We start from the raw sequence: 19,148 nt of genomic DNA on the forward strand, positions 1-19,148 counted from the left end.
TAGGAGAGGAAATAATGGAACTTAAAAACAATAGTCCCTAAAATGTGATTATCTAATGCAGAGTTTTGTGGTGTAGCCAGTCGCTGCTGCGGTACAGCGCAAACGCAAGTCCAAATCCCACCGCTGATCACCAATGATAGACCTGGGGATTTCTGGTTGGCTAAGGCTTGCGCCAAAGCCAGGCAGAAACCACCACTCTAGTCAGGGCAAGGAAGTTACACGCCAAAGATAACCCCTGCTCACCCCCTTGGTAGCTTGGCACGAGCAGTCAGGCTTATCTCTGAGGCGATGTGTAAAGCGTTTGCGCGCGCACCCAGCAACAACACCCAAGGCCCACCACAAAGGAAACTCCACACAAGGTATTCTATAAAAATAACCTTTGTATTATACACAACACATTAGATAAAAACACACACTTTACAATGTGCCAACAGGCACGGGCAGAATTTACAAGGGATTATGTACAAGACAGGGCCACCTGGACCACTGTCAGGAATTAGCACTTTTAGATATTTAGCACATAAAATATATAAAATCACTGTAGCACAAAAATAATATGTATAGCACACAACCAGTACTTACTGGTATCGGGGAAGTACCACCTACGTAACCCTAACTACTTTAGGAGACTGTCACGCAGGGAACTAGAACCTCACTAGCACCACCTGTACTAGGAGAAAGCAACAACCACCTACGTATCACAATACCTGTAGGGGTAATAGAACGTTACACATGATGCCTAAAACATTCAGAGGTGTAGAGCAATGGCACATGACGCATCAAAACACATTCAGAGGTGCACGGAAGGAACACACATGATGCATAAAACATTCAGAGGTGTAAAAGCAATGGCACATGATGCATCAACACACATTCAGAGGTGCAAGTAGGAACAACTGCGCAAGACTCCACATGAGCCACCACCTGTGGCAGTCCCTGGGCCGACTGGCCTGGAAGGGGCTAGGACGCCCTGCGTTCAGTCAAGCTGCGCCAGCTGCGCAGACTAAAACAAGAATGGTCCCCCACCTAAACGTGGCAGCTGCCCACTAAGTGCTGGGCAGCTGGAAAACGAACTTCAGGCACTCTGCGTGCCTCTGGAGCCCTCTCTGGGCTCTGTTCACTCAGAAAATGTCCCCTAGAGCCCTCGTGGCTCGGAACAGTCGTGCTCCCCTTCGTTGGAGCGCTGCGGGCGCTCTGCACACCAGACAATGCCCTCTAGAGCCCTCGTGGCTCTGCACAACGTTGGAGCCTCACTGGGCTCAAACAACAATGCCCCGGGAGCCTTCACGGCTCTGAAACCACATGCCCGAGGTCGGAGCGTTCACTGCGCTCTTCGTTGGAGTCCCTCTCCGGGACTCGAATCACCACAATGCCTCCGTTCGTTGGAGTCCCACACGGGGGACTCTTTACACACAATGCCCCCCCTAGAGCCTCACGGGGCTCGAGAAATGCTGTGGCAACCTTTTGGAGCCTCACGGGGCTCGATCACTGCCCCCGCACCCCCAGCACCTGCGCGGAGTCCCCCAGCCCTTCTCAACACTCACCGGGCTGCTCGGGGACTCCCGCGTCGTCTTCCCTCTCTCCGTTCTCGGGGGGGAGGGCGTGAAGGACTCCAAGGCTTCCTCGCGGAGGGGCAGGCACCGACAATGTGCCTCGCGCCCCCTCCGCACAAGTTCTGGCCACCCTCCTCCTCACGGTCCAGCGCGGGGTGGGCTCCCGCCTGGATCGTAACTTCTCCGACCGGGCTGCAACCGCGGTGCTTGGCAGGAGGCGGGGTAGGCTCCCGCCCTCCTTCTCTGAGTTCCGGTTGTCCCGGAGGCCCGCCCTCAGCCGCCTGACTTCCGACTGAAGCCCGGCCGCGGCGGTGACATTCCCAGCGGCAACGAGGGGTAGGCTCCCTCGAAATAAACGCAAATAAGCGGGGTGGGCACCCGCAAGCTGAATCAAAGCGCTTCACAGCGCTATAAGGTGAGCCAGTGCTCGCAGCGCTGCAAGGCTCAGAAAAGCGCTCCCAGCGCTATCAAGATAGCAAGCCCAGGGAAAACAGCGTGCACAGCGCTCCCAAGTCCAGGAAGCGCTCCTAGGCGCTATAAGCAAGGTCCAGCACCCAAAAAGGTCCTTCAGAGAGCAGGGGGCAAAGGCTGGGCCCAGAGCCAGCTCACAGGGCCCTCCAGCAGGGAGGCAGTCCCCAGTGGCGGTCTCTCCTGGCGCCCAGCAGCAGCAGGCCCCCCCTCAAGTGGATCCTGCAAGAGAACACCATGTAAGGGGACACAGCCCTTTTTTATACAGTACAAGGCTTTGTCTAAGGTGCAGGGAAGGGGCGAACCAGTTCCAACAGGTTCCTGAGCACTTTGTTTTGCTCAGCCCCTCTCCCTATTCACTGGCAGGGTTAGGGTCATTAGACGCACCACAGGGGCCGGCGCCAGCATTGTGTGGGGGAAGCCCTGTCCTATTCAGGACCCAGGTACACTCCTCCCCAGCCATTAACATGCTAACTCCCCATTCACCACTGGGTGACTCCTCCTGACTCTGGGGAATTCCCTAGTCCGTCACCTGACCTCACCAGCCAATCGCCAGACAAGCCACACATTTCAGACTGCACACTGAAGTGCCCACTTCTAGAAGTGGCACTTCCACACCAGGTACATGCACGCCGCACACATCAACGCGCAGCATTCACTCACACGAGTCCGCACATACCAAACACGGGCCTGCACACCCCACGCATCAGGAACTACCGGGACACATACATCCCCCCATGCATTCCTATGGGAGGGCAGGCCAACCTCAACACACGCACGCACTTTACCCTGAGACACAGCGGTAAAGTGCGCAGAAACCAAAATCCATTACACCAAGTCACCCATAAAAAGCAAAAAAGTCTCGGGGGTGAACCTGCCAGAAGGGCCAAGTCCAACAGGGAAGCCCAAGTACCCGCGGCAGGCAAGGGCCCAAAACGTAGTGAGGCGACATCAACATTGCCTATCCCAAATGTCAACCCAGTGGTGGTAAATTTGTGTGAGCCCGGTGATGCCACAACTTTCCCACCCCAAAATGTGTGAAAAAAGTGATTTTTCCAGCTAAAATTGAGGTTTGCAGGGGATTCTGGGTAAGGAAACATTGGGGGATCCACGCAAGCCATAACTCCCTGGAAGCCGCCAGGTGTCTAGTTTTCAGAAATGAGTGGGTTTGGTAGGTTTCCTGTTAGAATCCGGGGTCTCTGGTTGGCGCAGGTATGCACTTGCGACAAGCAGGGACCCTTTCCTCTAAGTCAGGGCGAAGGATCACCTCTTTAAAAATAACCCCTGCTCACCCTCTAGGTAACGTGGCGCGAGCAGTCAGGCTAAATTTCCAGAGGGCATAAGGTTAAGCGTGTCCCACACAATAATCACCACCCCACCACACAAGGACCCAAGACTGTATTTCTGTAAAAATATATATTTTTATATAAGGCTTTCTTGCAGGCAGGTTGCTCAAATACAGTTGTCTTGGTTACTCACAGTTCCAGTTACTTGCAAAGGCTTAAGGGCAGCCACAGGTTTCAGAAATGGCACAGTTCTACTTGAAATAAGTTATTTGGGGGGTTTGTGCGCCTCGCAGGACTTCAGATACGCTTCGTACCGCTTTCCCAGCACGTCGTGCCGTTCCTCACGCTTCTCGCGTGAGGGACGCGTCTATCGGCCTCGAACCATACGGGCCGTCCCCACGTCGATCCAGCTCGCTTGCCAAGCTCCACGCTTCCCGCGTGAGCACCGGCAAAGCTCTATGATACAGTACGGTCCGTACTTGAACAAGGGACGCGCCGTACACAGGCGGCCGTGCTGGTACAGTCCGGACGTTGGCAGTCTGGGCCAAAATACAACACAAGGTTCTCCAAAGTATGTTTGAGCAGGCAGTACGGTGCGTATCTAGGTGAGGACGCGCCGTACTAACGCACCAGACTGTGGTACTCTAAAGGCGGTCCACCAGACGCTCCTGATGTTAGTTCGGTTTTGAGGTCAGTACGGTCCGTACAGAAGAGAGTACGGGCCGTACGTTTCAGCGCGCACTCACCAGAATTCCGCAGCCTGTAAAGGGGGGGGGGGGGGGTTCGGGGCGGCCTCGTAGTTCGGCACCAAGGCGTCCCGCGTCGCGCTGCAGTCTCCGATGTCCCGGGGGCGGCAAAGCTTCGCGGGGTGTCCGGGCGGGTCACAGGTCACCGCGAAGGGGGTAGAGGCAGGAGGGCAGCCCCGGGGTGATGTCGCAGCGCAGCACGCTGTTAGCTTCGTCTGTAGGTCGCGAACCAGGGCACCACTCGGTCCTTACCGCGGTCTCTATAACCCGGCAGGGATCACAGGGACTCAGCACTCAGACTCGTAGATCTCCTCCTTGCGTTGCGAGCTACGGCTCGAGGGGGCAGTTATTCACGTTGCTCGGGCTGTCAGGCCTTTACGTTGTTCGCAGCCACACCAGCAGCAGAAGTCGCGTTGCTCAGCGAGGTCAGGGGACGTATCAGTTCTCCAGGGTCAGCTTGTAGAATCACTTCCAGGCACTTCTCCTCTTCTGTCAGGAAGGTAGCGCCCACTGTTCCTGGGGCGCAGATCAGGGGGCAAGTTCACCAGCAAGCCCTTGGAGATTGTTTGTAAACGCACAAGTTGAATTAAATGCTTTTTCTTCAGGCTTTCCTTCTCCTTCCAGCAGACAGGCACCCACTGCAGGCCAGTCTCTCAGGCAGAGAGATAGTATTCCTCCTTCAGCTTCTCCAGGTCCTTCTCCTTCAGGCAGAGTTTCTTCTTGGCGCAAACAGGATCTGATTTCTTAGGAGCCAGGCTCCTACTTTTATAGTGCGATTCCTTTGTTCTTTAGCGCCAGGGGGCCTGGGCCTGGCTCAGTCCAGGTCTGGAGCACTTTCTTATGGTGACTCTGCTCTTTCCTTTCAGCAGTAGGGCAGAGACATCAGCCGCTCCACAGGGGGCGGAGCCGGCTTTGTGCTGGCAGGGCACAGGTCTATTCAAGAGTCAAGGTGTACTCCTCCCACCCATCCTGGTGTAATCTCTCTACCCACCACCTGGCAGCCAGCCTGTCTCTTGGAATTCCCCAGCCCTGCTCCTTACTGTTGCTAGGCAGAACACACACACACAGCGCAGAGGCGGACTGAAATGGCCAGGTCAGTAAATACTAACTTTCTAAAAGTAGTATTTACAAACACAGGATATTAAAATAAACTTTACTAAAAGAAGTATTTTATTATTCTGAGTTCAGGCATACTAAACATGACTTTCTACCATGCTCTATGAGTCCACTGGGATTACAGGGTGTAGTAATTCCAGCAGCCCATTCTGGCCTATGGAGAGCAGGTAGCCTTCAATAGTGAAAAACGAAAATGGCTGTAATTCACTATTAAGACATGCCACACACATCAGGGCATGTCCTACCTTATGCCTACAATGCACCCTGCCCTTGGGCCTACCAGAGGGGTGACTAATATGTAGTTAAGGGAAGGTTTAGGGACTGGCAAGTGGGGGCACTTGCGCAGTCAGCGCGACGGTACCAGACCGCGCGCAGGTTCTGCAGTGGCAGACCCTAGACACATTTTACTAGGCCGCTTCTGTGGGTGGCACAACCAGTGCTGCAGGCCCACCAGCGGTATTTGTATTTACAAGCCCTGGCACTCCTGGTGCACTTTACTAGGGGCTGACAGTAAACCAAATAAACCAATCATGGACACCAATCAATGTATACATTTTACCATAGGGAGAGCATATGCACCCTAGCACTGGTCAGCAGTGGTAAGGTGCCCAGAGTCATAAATCAGCCAACAACAGGTCAGGAGAAATACAGGAGGAAGGCAAAAAGTTTAGGGATGACCCCACAAAAAGGGCCAGGTCCAACACAACCCCCTTCCAGCCAAAACGCAGGGTAGACCAATCACCACCGTGATGGTCTTCCCTGTTGGGGCGATAGAACAAGGACCTGGCCCGCAACTGCAGGGGCAGACTTCAGTTCTACGCCAATCTGAACCTATTGGACTTCCTCTGTCCATACTCTCAGGGCCCACCAAGCCAATCCATGGGGAACCCTTCTCCTCACCTGTGGACACCACCTGTGCAGCACCTAACCTTAACTGGCCCATAGGTGTGTCCCAACAGACAGACAGCAAAATGCTACAGTGGCCACTAACAGTAGTCAGGGATGAGACCCAGGCCATATGCTTCTCAGGGCTCTCAATCCTCTGTGGCACCAGGGAGCGGGGGGCAGTAGCCCCAGGTGCTTGGCACCCTTTGTCCATTCTCCCCCTTGTCAGGTCAGGTATGACATCCTGGCACTGACCCACCAGCCCCAGGCCTGTACCCGGCGGCTGGACCAAAGACTGGGGTGGCCTCTCCCACACCCGGTCCTTCTCCTTGGGGCTCTGTACCCTCCCACCTGGAATGGTACCCCCTTCCAGAATTGCCAGGGCACCTGGGGCAGGTGTCCTGCGCAATTCGCCCACCAGTTCAGGTGTTCTATCCTGCAACTGGGCATCCAGGTCAGGGGGGACACCCTGAACCTGGCCCTCCAACCTAGGGTCTAAACCCTTCAGTTGAGCCGGGGTCAGAGGCGAGGACTCCCTCCCTCTGCACCCCCTTCCAGAGTACTGCCCACTCCCAACTGGCGTGGTACCCCCAGAAGCAACATGGGTCAGGACACTGATTACAGTAGTCCCACCCTCCAGGTCAGACAACACCTGAACCTGGCTTCCCAACCCTGGGACCAACCCATGCGGTTGAACGCTCGCCTGGCGCACCAGGACTTCCCGGGGAGCACGCATGCCCCCCCTGAGGGTGACACATAACTCATGTGTCGTGTGACAGTCTGCCTGGCGCTGATCTCCCGACCCCTGTCCATCTGACAGTGCCTGAAGATCCCCCAGGACAGAAGAGGTGTCACCATGGTCACTCACGGGGACGCAGCCCTTCTGGCTGGCCCCTGACCCACTGGTTCTTCCACTGGGGACTCTTTCCCCCTCTCACCCCTCAATCTGGACCTCTGCACCCTCCCAACTGGAGCGGTACTGCCAGACACCAGAACTGATGGAGGCCTGCTTACAGACACTCCCAGCTCACCAGACACTAGGGGATCCCCCTCAACGGGTGGCCCATCTGGACAGCCTAGGCTCCCCGCCTGGTGTTCCCTTAAAGAACCATCCAGGCTCTGAGACTGGGTTTCGGGCACCTGGGGGCATGCAGCCCCACACTCACTCCTTCTCCACTGAGACAGGACGTGAGCCCCTACACCCCTCCCACTACCATGGGACCTAGCTGGGCTACTCTGCACCACTTCTACCACTCTGGGTTGGAAGATACCTGAGCCACTCCCCACAGGGTCACTCCCCAATGCCTCTCCAGACCCTCTGGAATCCACCAAAAGGTCTGCCTCCAATGTGAGTTCTCTGCGGTCAGAGAACTCACTCTCCAACAGGTGTTGACATAGCTCTGGAAAACAGGGACTTAAAGTATGCTCTCCCACAATTGGATCACACAGGCCCCTAGCAGGGTTAACCAAACTAGCCTTCACCTTACCATCCAGTGCCTCACACACGTACTCCACACCACTCTCCTGAGAGTGGCAAGACAGTATCTGACTGTCTCTGTCACACAACCCACTCTCTTCTGGGCGGTCTTCACACTCACCTACCAGGACTTCAATTTTGGGGGAACCCCTCTCCCTGCGCCTCTCATCTAGAGTCAGTAGATTGTCCCTCCCGCCACTAGGACCATGAACCCCTGCGCCAGTTACCCTATTCCCTTCAGGGATACTGCGCACTACTGGAGCTACCTCCTGCCCTTGAACCTCCTGGTGTGTGTTAACCCCCTCCTTCAAGTCAGGCGCCGCATCTCTGGGTGTGCGTACTACTGTTTCAGCACTAGAAACTTCAATACTGCTGCCACCATCTGAGCTGGATTCCTCCTCCCACTCAGAAAAGCTCAATCTCTGAGCTACGCACATTTCTTGTTGCGGGGCTGAGACACTCCTGGCCTCAAGCCTCTCGAGCTCCATATCATATTTCCTCATCATGAAGTCATGCTCCATTTGCAGTTTCTTTTCTTCAAGAGCCATTTTCTTTTCTTCCAGAGCCAGCTTCTTGCTTTCTAGCTCCAATTGGCTTTGTAATTCCAGCTTTGCCAACAACACTTCATGATCCCTGGCGGCCTGTCTGTCTGCCAGCTCCTCTGGCGACAGGCCTCTGCCAAAACTGCGAACGCTTTCCGCTGGTTTCACTGGTGTAACTTCCTTAGTTGCACCCCTTGATTCAATCCAGGCTTTCAGCGCCTTGTAGAGATCTGATCTGTTCTTGCATCCTGCATGTGGAACCTTGAGCTTCCTGCAGAAGTACTTGAGTTCAGTTCTCTTGTAGCTGTCCAGTTTTGACTCATCCCATTCAACCTCTCCAGCCTCAGAGGCTTCAGACGCGGTTTTCTCTATGCTGTTTGAGCCCGGCATGGCTTCAAACGCAAGGGATCTTCTTTACTTGGCAAGCGAAATTAAATCATAAAAAGTTCTGTGGCTTAAGCTACTGGACCGTCTACTGTGCAATGGTTAGTAATCACTGCGCAGACACCAAGAACGCAAATCCGTAAATCCCACCGCTGCCACCAATGTTAGAATCCGGGGTCTCTGGTTGGCGCAGGTATGCACTTGCGACAAGCAGGGACCCTTTCTTCTAAGTCAGGGCAAAGGATCACCTCTTTAAAAATAACCCCTGCTCACCCTCTAGGTAACGTGGCGCGAGCAGTCAGGCTAAATTTCCAGAGGGCATAAGGTTAAGCGTTTAAGTTGTCCCACACAATAATCACCACCCCACCACACAAGGACGCAAGACTGTATTTCTGTAAAAATATATATTTTTATATAAGGCTTTCTTGCAGGCAGGTTGCTCAAATACAGTTGTCTTGGTTACTCACAGTTCCAGTTACTTGCAAAGGCTTAAGGGCAGCCACAGGTTTCAGAAATGGCACAGTTCTACTTGAAATAAGTTCTTTGGGGGGTTTGTGCGCCTCGCAGGACTTCAGATACGCTTCGTACCGCTTTCCCAGCACGTCGTGCCGTTCCTCACGCTTCTCGCGTGAGGGACGCGTCTATCGGCCTCGAACCATACGGGCCGTACCCACGTCGATCCAGCTCGCTTGCCAAGCTCCACGCTTCCCGCGTGAGCACCGGCAAAGCTCTATGATACAGTACGGTCCGTACTTGAACAAGGGACGCGCCGTACACAGGCGGCCGCGCTGGTACAGTCCGGACGTTGGCAGTCTGGGCCAAAATACAACACAAGGTTCTCCAAAGTATGTTTGAGCAGGCAGTACGGTGCGTATCTAGGTGAGGACGCGCCGTACTAACGCACCAGACTGTGGTACTCTAAAGGCGGTCCACCAGACGCTCCTGATGTTAGTTCGGTTTTGAGGTCAGTACGGTCCGTACAGAAGAGAGTACGGGCCGTACGTTTCAGCGCTCACTCACCAGAATTCCGCAGCCTGTAAAGGGGGGGGGGGTTCGGGGCGGCCTCGTAGTTCGGCACCAAGGCGTCCCGCGTCGCGCTGCAGTCTCCGATGTCCCGGGGGCGGCAAAGCTTCGCGGGGTGTCCGGGCGGGTCACAGGTCACCGCAAAGGGGGTAGAGGCAGGAGGGCAGCCCCGGGGTGATGTCGCAGCGCAGCACGCTGTTAGCTTCGTCTGTAGGTCGTGAACCAGGGCACCACTCGGTCCTTACCGCGGTCTCTATAACCCGGCAGGGATCACAGGGACTCAGCACTCAGACTCGTAGATCTCCTCCTTGCGTTGCGAGCTACTGCTCGAGGGGGCAGTTATTCACGTTGCTCGGGCTGTCAGGCCTTTACGTTGTTCGCAGCCACACCAGCAGCAGAAGTCGCGTTGCTCAGCGAGGTCAGGGGACGCATCAGTTCTCCAGGGTCAGCTTGTAGAATCACTTCCAGGCACTTCTCCTCTTCTGTCAGGAAGGTAGCGCCCACTGTTCCTGGGGCGCAGATCAGGGGGCAAGTTCACCAGCAAGCCCTTGGAGATTGTTTGTAAAAGCACAAGTTGAATTAAAGTCTTTTTCTTCAGGCTTTCCTTCTCCTTCCAGCAGACAGGCACCCACTGCAGGCCAGTCTCTCAGGCAGAGAGATAGTATTCCTCCTTCAGCTTCTCCAGGTCCTTCTCCTTCAGGCAGAGTTTCTTCTTGGCGCAAACAGGATCTGATTTCTTAGGAGCCAGGCTCCTACTTTTATAGTGCGATTCCTTTGTTCTTTAGCGCCAGGGGGCCTGGGCCTGGCTCAGTCCAGGTCTGGAGCACTTTGTTATGGTGACTCTGCTCTTTCCTTTCAGCAGTAGGGCAGAGACATCAGCCGCTCCACAGGGGGCGGAGCCGGCTTTGTGCTGGCAGGGCACAGGTCTATTCAAGAGTCAAGGTGTACTCCTCCCACCCATCCTGGTGTAATCTCTCTACCCACCACCTGGCAGCCAGCCTGTCCCTTGGAATTCCCCAGCCCTGCTCCTTACTGTTGCTAGGCAGAACACACACACACAGCGCAGAGGCGGACTGAAATGGCCAGGTCAGTAAATACTAACTTTCTAAAAGTAGTATTTACAAACACAGGATATTAAAATAAACTTTACTAAAAGAAGTATTTTATTATTCTGAGTTCAGGCATACTAAACATGACTTTCTACCATGCTCTATGAGTCCACTGGGATTACAGGGTGTAGTAATTCCAGCAGCCCATTCTGGCCTATGGAGAGCAGGTAGCCTTCAATAGTGAAAAACGAAAATGGCTGTAATTCACTATTAAGACATGCTACACACATCAGGGCATGTCCTACCTTATGCCTACAATGCACCCTGCCCTTGGGCCTACCAGAGGGGTGACTAATATGTAGTTAAGGGAAGGTTTAGGGACTGGCAAGTGGGGGCACTTGCGCAGTCAGCGCGACGTTACCAGACCGCGCGCAGGTTCTGCAGTGGAAGACCCTAGACACATTTTACTAGGCCGCTTCTGTGGGTGGCACAACCAGTGCTGCAGGCCCACCAGCGGTATTTGTATTTACAAGCCCTGGCACTCCTGGTGCACTTTACTAGGGGCTGACAGTAAACCAAATAAACCAATCATGGACACCAATCAATGTATACATTTTACCATAGGGAGAGCATATGCACCTTAGCACTGGTCAGCAGTGGTAAGGTGCCCAGAGTCATAAATCAGCCAACAACAGGTCAGGAGAAATACAGGAGGAAGGCAAAAAGTTTAGGGATGACCCCACAAAAAGGGCCAGGTCCAACACAACCCCCTTCCAGCCAAAACGCAGGGTAGACCAATCACCACCGTGATGGTCTTCCCTGTTGGGGCGATAGAACAAGGACCTGGCCCGCAACTGCAGGGGCAGACTTCAGTTCTACGCCAATCTGAACCTATTGGACTTCCTCTGTCCATACTCTCAGGGCCCACCAAGCCAATCCATGGGGAACCCTTCTCCTCACCTGTGGACACCACCTGTGCAGCACCTAACCTTAACTGGCCCATAGGTGTGTCCCAACAGACAGACAGCAAAATGCTACAGTGGCCACTAACAGTAGTCAGGGATGAGACCCAGGCCATATGCTTCTCAGGGCTCTCAATCCTCTGTGGCGCCAGGGAGCGGGGGGCAGTTGCCCCAGGTGCTTGGCACCCTTTGTCCATTCTCCCCCTTGTCAGGTCAGGTATGACATCCTAGCTCTGACCCACCAGCCCCAGGCCTGTACCCGGCGGCTGGACCAAAGACTGGGGTGGCCTCTCCCACACCCGGTCCTTCTCCTTGGGGCTCTGTACCCTCCCACCTGGAATGGTACCCCCTTCCAGAATTGCCAGGGCAACTGGGGCAGGTGTCCTGCGCAATTCGCCCACCAGTTCAGGTGTTCTATCCTGCAACTGGGCATCCAGGTCAGGGGGGACACCCTGAACCTGGCCCTCCAACCTAGGGTCTAAACCCTTCAGTTGAGCCGGGGTCAGAGGCGAGGACTCCCTCCCTCTGCACCCCCTTCCATAGTACTGCCCACTCCCAACTGGCGTGGTACCCCCAGAAGCAACATGGGTCAGGACACTGATTACAGTAGTCCCACCCTCCAGGTCAGACAACACCTGAACCTGGCTTCCCAACCCTGGGACCAACCCATGCGGTTGAACGCTTGCCTGGCGCACCAGGACTTCGCGGGGAGCACGCATGCCCCCCCTGAGGGTGACACATAACTCATGTGTCGTGTGACAGTCTGCCTGGCGCTGATCTCCCGACCCCTGTCCATCTGACAGTGCCTGAAGATCCCCCAGGACAGAAGTGGTGTCACCATGGTCACTCACGGGGACGCAGCCCTTCTGGCTGGCCCCTGACCCACTGGTTCTTCCACTGGGGACTCTTTCCCCCTCTCACCCCTCAATCTGGACCTCTGCACCCTCCCAACTGGAGCGGTACTGCCAGACACCAGAACTGATGGAGGCCTGCTTACAGACACTCCCAGCTCACCAGACACTAGGGGATCCCCCTCAACGGGCGGCCCATCTGGACAGCCTAGGCTCCCCGCCTGCTGTTCCCTTAAAGAACCATCCAGGCTCTGAGACTGGGTTTCGGGCACCTGGGGGCACGCAGCCCCACACTCACTCCTTCTCCACTGAGACAGGACGTGAGCCCCTACACCCCTCCCACTACCATGGGACCTAGCTGGGCTACTCTGCACCACTTCTACCACTCTGGGTTGGAAGATACCTGAGCCACTCCCCACAGGTTCACTCCCCAATGCCTCTCCAGACCCTCTGGAATCCACCAAAAGGTCTGCCTCCAATGTGAGTTCTCTGCGGTCAGAGAACTCACTCTCCAACAGGTGTTGACATAGCTCTGGAAAACAGGGACTTAAAGTATGCTCTCCCACAATTGGATCACACAGGCCCCTAGCAGGGTTAACCAAACTAGCCTTCACCTTACCATCCAGTGCCTCACACACGTACTCCACACCACTCTCCTGAGAGTGGCAAGACAGTATCTGACTGTCTCTGTCACACAACCCACTCTCTTCTGGGCGGTCTTCACACTCACCTACCAGGACTTCAATTTTGGGGGAACCCCTCTCCCTGCGCCTCTCATCTAGAGTCAGTAGATTGTCCCTCCCGCCACTAGGACCATGAACCCCTGCGCCAGTTACCCTATTCCCTTCAGGGATACTGCGCACTACTGGAGCTACCTCCTGCCCTTGAACCTCCTGGTGTGTGTTAACCCCCTCCTTCAAGTCAGGCGCCACATCTCTGGGTGTGCGTACTACTGTTTCAGCACTAGAAACTTCAATACTGCTGCCACCTTCTGAGCTGGATTCCTCCTCCCACTCAGAAAAGCTCAATCTCTGAGCTACGCACATTTCTTGTTGCGGGGCTGAGACACTCCTGGCCTCAAGCCTCTCGAGCTCCATATCATATTTCCTCATCATGAAGTCATGCTCCATTTGCAGTTTCTTTTCTTCAAGAGCCATTTTCTTTTCTTCCAGAGCCAGCTTCTTGCTTTCTAGCTCCAATTGGCTTTGTAATTCCAGCTTTGCCAACAACACTTCATGATCCCTGGCGGCCTGTCTGTCTGCCAGCTCCTCTGGCGACAGGCCTCTGCCAAAACTGCGAATGCTTTCCGCTGGTTTCACTGGTGTAACTTCCTTAGTTGCACCCCTTGATTCAATCCAGGCTTTCAGCGCCTTGTAGAGATCTGATCTGTTCTTGCATCCTGCATGTGGAACCTTGAGCTTCCTGCAGAAGTACTTGAGTTCAGTTCTCTTGTAGCTGTCCAGTTTTGACTCATCCCATTCAACCTCGCCAGCCTCAGAGGCTTCAGACGCGGTTTTCTCTATGCTGTTTGAGCCCGGCATGGCTTCAAACGCAAGGGATCTTCTTTACTTGGCAAGCGAAATTAAATCATAAAAAGTTCTGTGGCTAAGCTACTGGACCGTCTACTGTGCAATGGTTAGTAATCACTGCGCAGACACCAAGAACGCAAATCCGTAAATCCCACCGCTGCCACCAATGTTAGAATCCGGGGTCTCTGGTTGGCGCAGGTATGCACTTGCGACAAGCAGGGACCCTTTCTTCTAAGTCAGGGCAAAGGATCACCTCTTTAAAAATAACCCCTGCTCACCCTCTAGGTAACATGGCGCGAGCAGTCAGGCTAAATTTCCAGAGGGCATAAGGTTAAGCGTTCAAGTTGTCCCACACAATAATCACCACCCCACCACACAAGGACGCAAGACTGTATTTCTGTAAAAATATATATTTTTATATAAGGCGTTCTTGCAGGCAGGTTGCTCAAATACAGTTGTTTTGGTTACTCACAGTTCCAGTTACTTGCAAAGGCTTAAGGGCAGCCACAGGTTTCAGAAATGGCACAGTTCTACTTGAAATAAGTTCTTTGGGGGGTTTGTGCGCCTCGCAGGACTTCAGATACGCTTCGTATCGCTTTCCCAGCACGTCGTGCCGTTCCTCACGCTTCTCGCGTGAGGGACGCGTCTATCGGCCTCGAACCATATGGGCCGTACCCACGTCGATCCAGCTCGCTTGCCAAGCTCCACGCTTCCCGTGTGAGCACCGGCAAAGCTCTATGATACAGTACGGTCCGTACTTGAACAAGGGACGCGCCGTACACAGGCGGCCGCGCTGGTACAGTCCGGACGTTGGCAGTCCGGGCCAAAATACAACACAAGGTTCTCCAAAGTATGTTTGAGCAGGCAGTACGGTGCGTATCTAGGTGAGGACGCGCCGTACTAACGCACCAGACTGTGGTACTCTAAAGGTGGTACGGCTTTGTCCACCAGACGCTCCTGATGTTAGTTCGGTTTTGAGGTCAGTACGGTCTGTACGGAAGAGAGTACGGGCCGTACGTTTCAGCGCGCACTCACCAGAATTCCGCAGCCTGTAAAGGGGGGGGGGGGGTTCGGGGCGGCCTCGTAGTTCGGCACCAAGGCGTCCCGCGTCACGCTGCAGTCTCCGATGTCCCGGGGGCGGCAAAGCTTCGCGGGGTGTCCGGGCGGGTCACAGGTCACCGCGAAGGGGGCAGAGGCAGGAGGGCAGCCCCGGGGTGATGTCGCAGCGCAGCGCGCTGTTAGCTTCGTCTGTAGGTCGTGAACCAGGGCACCACTCGGTCCTTACAGCGGTCTCTATAACCCGGCAGGGATCACAGGGACTCAGCGCTCAGACTCGTAGATCTCCTCCTTGCGTTGCGAGCTACGGCTCGAGGGGGCAGTTGTTCACGTTGCTCGGGCTGTCAGGCCTTTACGTTGTTCGCAGCCACACCAGCAGCAGAAGTCGCGTTGCTCAGCGAGGTCAGGGGACGCATCAGTTCTCCCGGGTCAGCTTGTAGAATCACTTCCAGGCACTTCTCCTCTTCTGTCAGGAAGGTAGCGCCCATTGTTCCTGGGGCGCAGATCAGGGGGCAAGTTCACCAGCAAGCCCTTGGAGATTGTTTGTAAAAGCACAAGTTGAATTAAAGTCTTTTTCTTCAGGCTTTCCTTCTCCTTCCAGCAGACAGGCACCCACTGCAGGCTAGTCTCTCAGGCAGAGAGACAGTATTCCTCCTTCAGCTTCTCCAGGTCCTTCTCCTTCAGGCAGAGTTTCTTCTTGGCGCAAACAGGATCTGATTTCTTAGGAGCCAGGCTCCTACTTTTATAGTGCGATTCCTTTGTTCTTTAGCGCCAGGGGGCCTGGGCCTGGCTCAGTCCAGGTCTGGAGCACTTTGTTATGGTGACTCTGCTCTTTACTTTCAGCAGTAGGGCAGAGACATCAGCCGCTCCACAGGGGGCGGAGCCGGCTTTGTGCTGGCAGGGCACAGGTCTATTCAAGAGTCAAGGTGTACTCCTCCCACCCATCCTGGTGTAATCTCTCTACCCACCACCTGGCAGCCAGCCTGTCTCTTGGAATTCCCCAGCCCTGCTCCTTACTGTTGCTAGGCAGAACACACACACACAGCGCAGAGGCGGACTGAAATGGCCAGGTCAGTAAATACTAACTTTCTAAAAGTAGTATTTACAAACACAGGATATTAAAATAAACTTTACTAAAAGAAGTATTTTATTATTCTGAGTTCAGGTATACTAAACATGACTTTCTACCATGCTCTATGAGTCCACTGGGATTACAGGGTGTAGTAATTCCAGCAGCCCATTCTGGCCTATGGAGAGCAGGTAGCCTTCAATAGTGAAAAACGAAAATGGCTGTAATTCACTATTAAGACATGCCACACACATCAGGGCATGTCCTACCTTATGCCTACAATGCACCCTGCCCTTGGGCCTACCAGAGGGGTGACTAATATGTAGTTAAGGGAAGGTTTAGGGACTGGCAAGTGGGGGCACTTGCGCAGTCAGCGCGACGGTACCAGACCGCGCGCAGGTTCTGCAGTGGCAGACCCTAGACACATTTTACTAGGCCGCTTCTGTGGGTGGCACAACCAGTGCTGCAGGCCCACCAGCGGTATTTGTATTTACAAGCCCTGGCACTCCTGGTGCACTTTACTAGGGGCTGACAGTAAACCAAATAAACCAATCATGGACACCAATCAATGTATACATTTTACCATAGGGAGAGCATATGCACCTTAGCACTGGTCAGCAGTGGTAAGGTGCCCAGAGTCATAAATCAGCCAACAACAGGTCAGGAGGAAGGCAAAAAGTTTAGGGATGACCCCACAAAAAGGGCCAGGTCCAACATTTCCCTAGATGGCCGCCGAGCACCGGGTCAAAAACCAAAGTGACCCCCCTTGCAAAACCAGGTGGTTTTGCGATAGGCCATTTTGATGTCACCTCTCTACGTTTTGGGACCTTGCCTGCCGCGGGTACTTGGGCCTCCCACACAAGTGAGGCACCATTTCTACCGGGAGACCTGGAGGAACGCTGGGTGGTGGTAAATTTGTTTGAGCCCGGTGATGCCACAACTTTCCTACCCCAAAATGTGTGAAAAAAGTGATTTTTGTCAGCTAAAATTGAGGTTTGCAGGGGATTCTGGGTAAGGAAACGTTGGGGGATCCATGCAAGCCATACCTCCCTGGAAGCCGCAGGGTGTCTAGTTTTCAGAAATGTGTGGGTTTGGTAGGTTTCCCTAGATGGCCGCCGAGCACCGGGTCAAAAACCAAAGTGACCCCCCTTGCAAAACCAGGTGGTTTTGCGATAGGCCATTTTGATGTCACCTCACCACGTTTTGGGCCCTTGCCTGCCGCGGGTACTTGGGCCTCCCACACAAGTGAGGCTCCATTTTTACCGGGAGACCTGGGGGAACGCTGGGTGGTGGTAAATTTGTGTGAGCCGGGTGATGCCACAACTTTCCCACCCCAAAATGTGTGAAAAAAGTGATTTTTTCAGCTAAAATTGAGGTTTGCAGGGGATTCTGGGTAAGGAAACGTTGGGGGATCCACGCAAGCCATACCTCCCTGGAAGCCGCCGGGTGTCTAGGTTTCAGAAATGTGTGGGTTTGGTAGGTTTGCCTAGATGGCCGCTGAGCACCGGGCCAAAAACCAAAGTGACCCCCCTTGCAAAACCAGATTAACTATTGTTCCTACAGCGTGAGAATTTTGGAGTAAAATTGCAAAGAAAATGTGGCAGACATTTTGAGGTTTGCAGGACATTGGGGATAAAAAAAACTTTTTGAATTCACAAGAGAGACATCACCATGAACTCCCATGGGTTTTCGACAATATCTACAGTTGGTGGGTTATTCTTACACGGAAAGTGTACCTTGGCAGAGAAACTAAAGACAAAGATTGCTGCACAACCATCTATTCCTCAAACACACACACATACTGGTTGGATTTGGCACGAGGGCGAGTCATGGTTCATGTGTATTAAATTTTATTAACTAGAGATTTCACAAAAATGAAATGCACTGTCAATAATTAAATTCACAAACAACCAAACCAATGACTCGTAGCTCATGAGCTGTAAAGCCACGTCAAGGCACCAACCACTTTACAGGCCATTCACACACCTTTCATACGTGATACAAACAAGACCATTCGCACCACCAGGTACAAAAGCAACACAGTACAAAATTCACCAAAAAGGGACAAAGTACACCTTGCTTCAGAAAGACAAATATTACTGCACAGCCATCTAATCCGCAAGCACAAACACATACTGGTTGGATTTGGCACGAGGGTGAGTGATGGTTCAGTAGATACAATTGTATTAGCAAGTGATTTCACAAAACATGAAATGCACTGGTAATAATTGAAAGGGCGAGAAACTGAACCATTGACTCACAGCTCGTGAGCTGTAAAGCCACAACAAGGCACCAACCTCTTTACAGGCCATTCATACACCTTTCATACGTGTGAGACATACAAAACCATTCACACCGCCAGCCGCGGGCCCATCACATAACAAAACTCACACCAGCACACAGCGCCATTCAAGGGCCCATCACTTTCACACGCCCACAATCCAGACACAGCAACTACACATGCTGATGGATTGCGTGGAGTGGCACTCAGCTAGCAGTGTGTGTAGTGACCAGCAGAAAGTCACTACTCACACACAGCCAGCCGAGCTCCAGTCCACACACACCGCTAGCAGAGCGCCAGTCCACACACACCGCTAGCAGAGCGCCAGTCCACGCACACCGCTAGCCAAGCGCCAGTCCAGGCACACCGCCAGCCAAGCGCCAGTCCAGGCACACCGCCAGCCAATCGCCAGTCCAGGCACACCGGCAGCCAATCGCCAATCCACGCACACCGCCAGCCAAGCTCCAGTCCACGGACACCTCCAGCCAAGCACCAGTCCGCACACACCACCAGTCCACGCACACCGCCAGCCAAGTACCAGTCCACGCACACTGCCAGCCAAGCACCATTCCATGCACACCGCCTGCCAAGCTCCAGTCCACGCACACCACCAGCCAAGCTCCAGTCCACGCACACCGCCAGCCAAGCACCATTCCACGCACACCGCCTGCCAAGCTCCAGTCCACGCACACCACCAGCCAAGCTCCAGTCCACAAACACCACCAGCCAAGCACCAGTCCGCACACACCACCAGTCCACGCACACCGCCAGCCAAGTACCAGTCCACGCACACCGCCAGCCAAGCACCATTTCACGCACACCGCCAGCCAAGCTCCAGTCCACGCACACCAACAGCCACGCACCAGTCCAC

Source organism: Triturus cristatus, chromosome 5_1 (assembly GCF_964204655.1).
Source record: "Triturus cristatus chromosome 5_1, aTriCri1.1, whole genome shotgun sequence".
In the NCBI taxonomy this organism is placed as follows: Eukaryota; Metazoa; Chordata; class Amphibia; order Caudata; family Salamandridae; genus Triturus; species Triturus cristatus.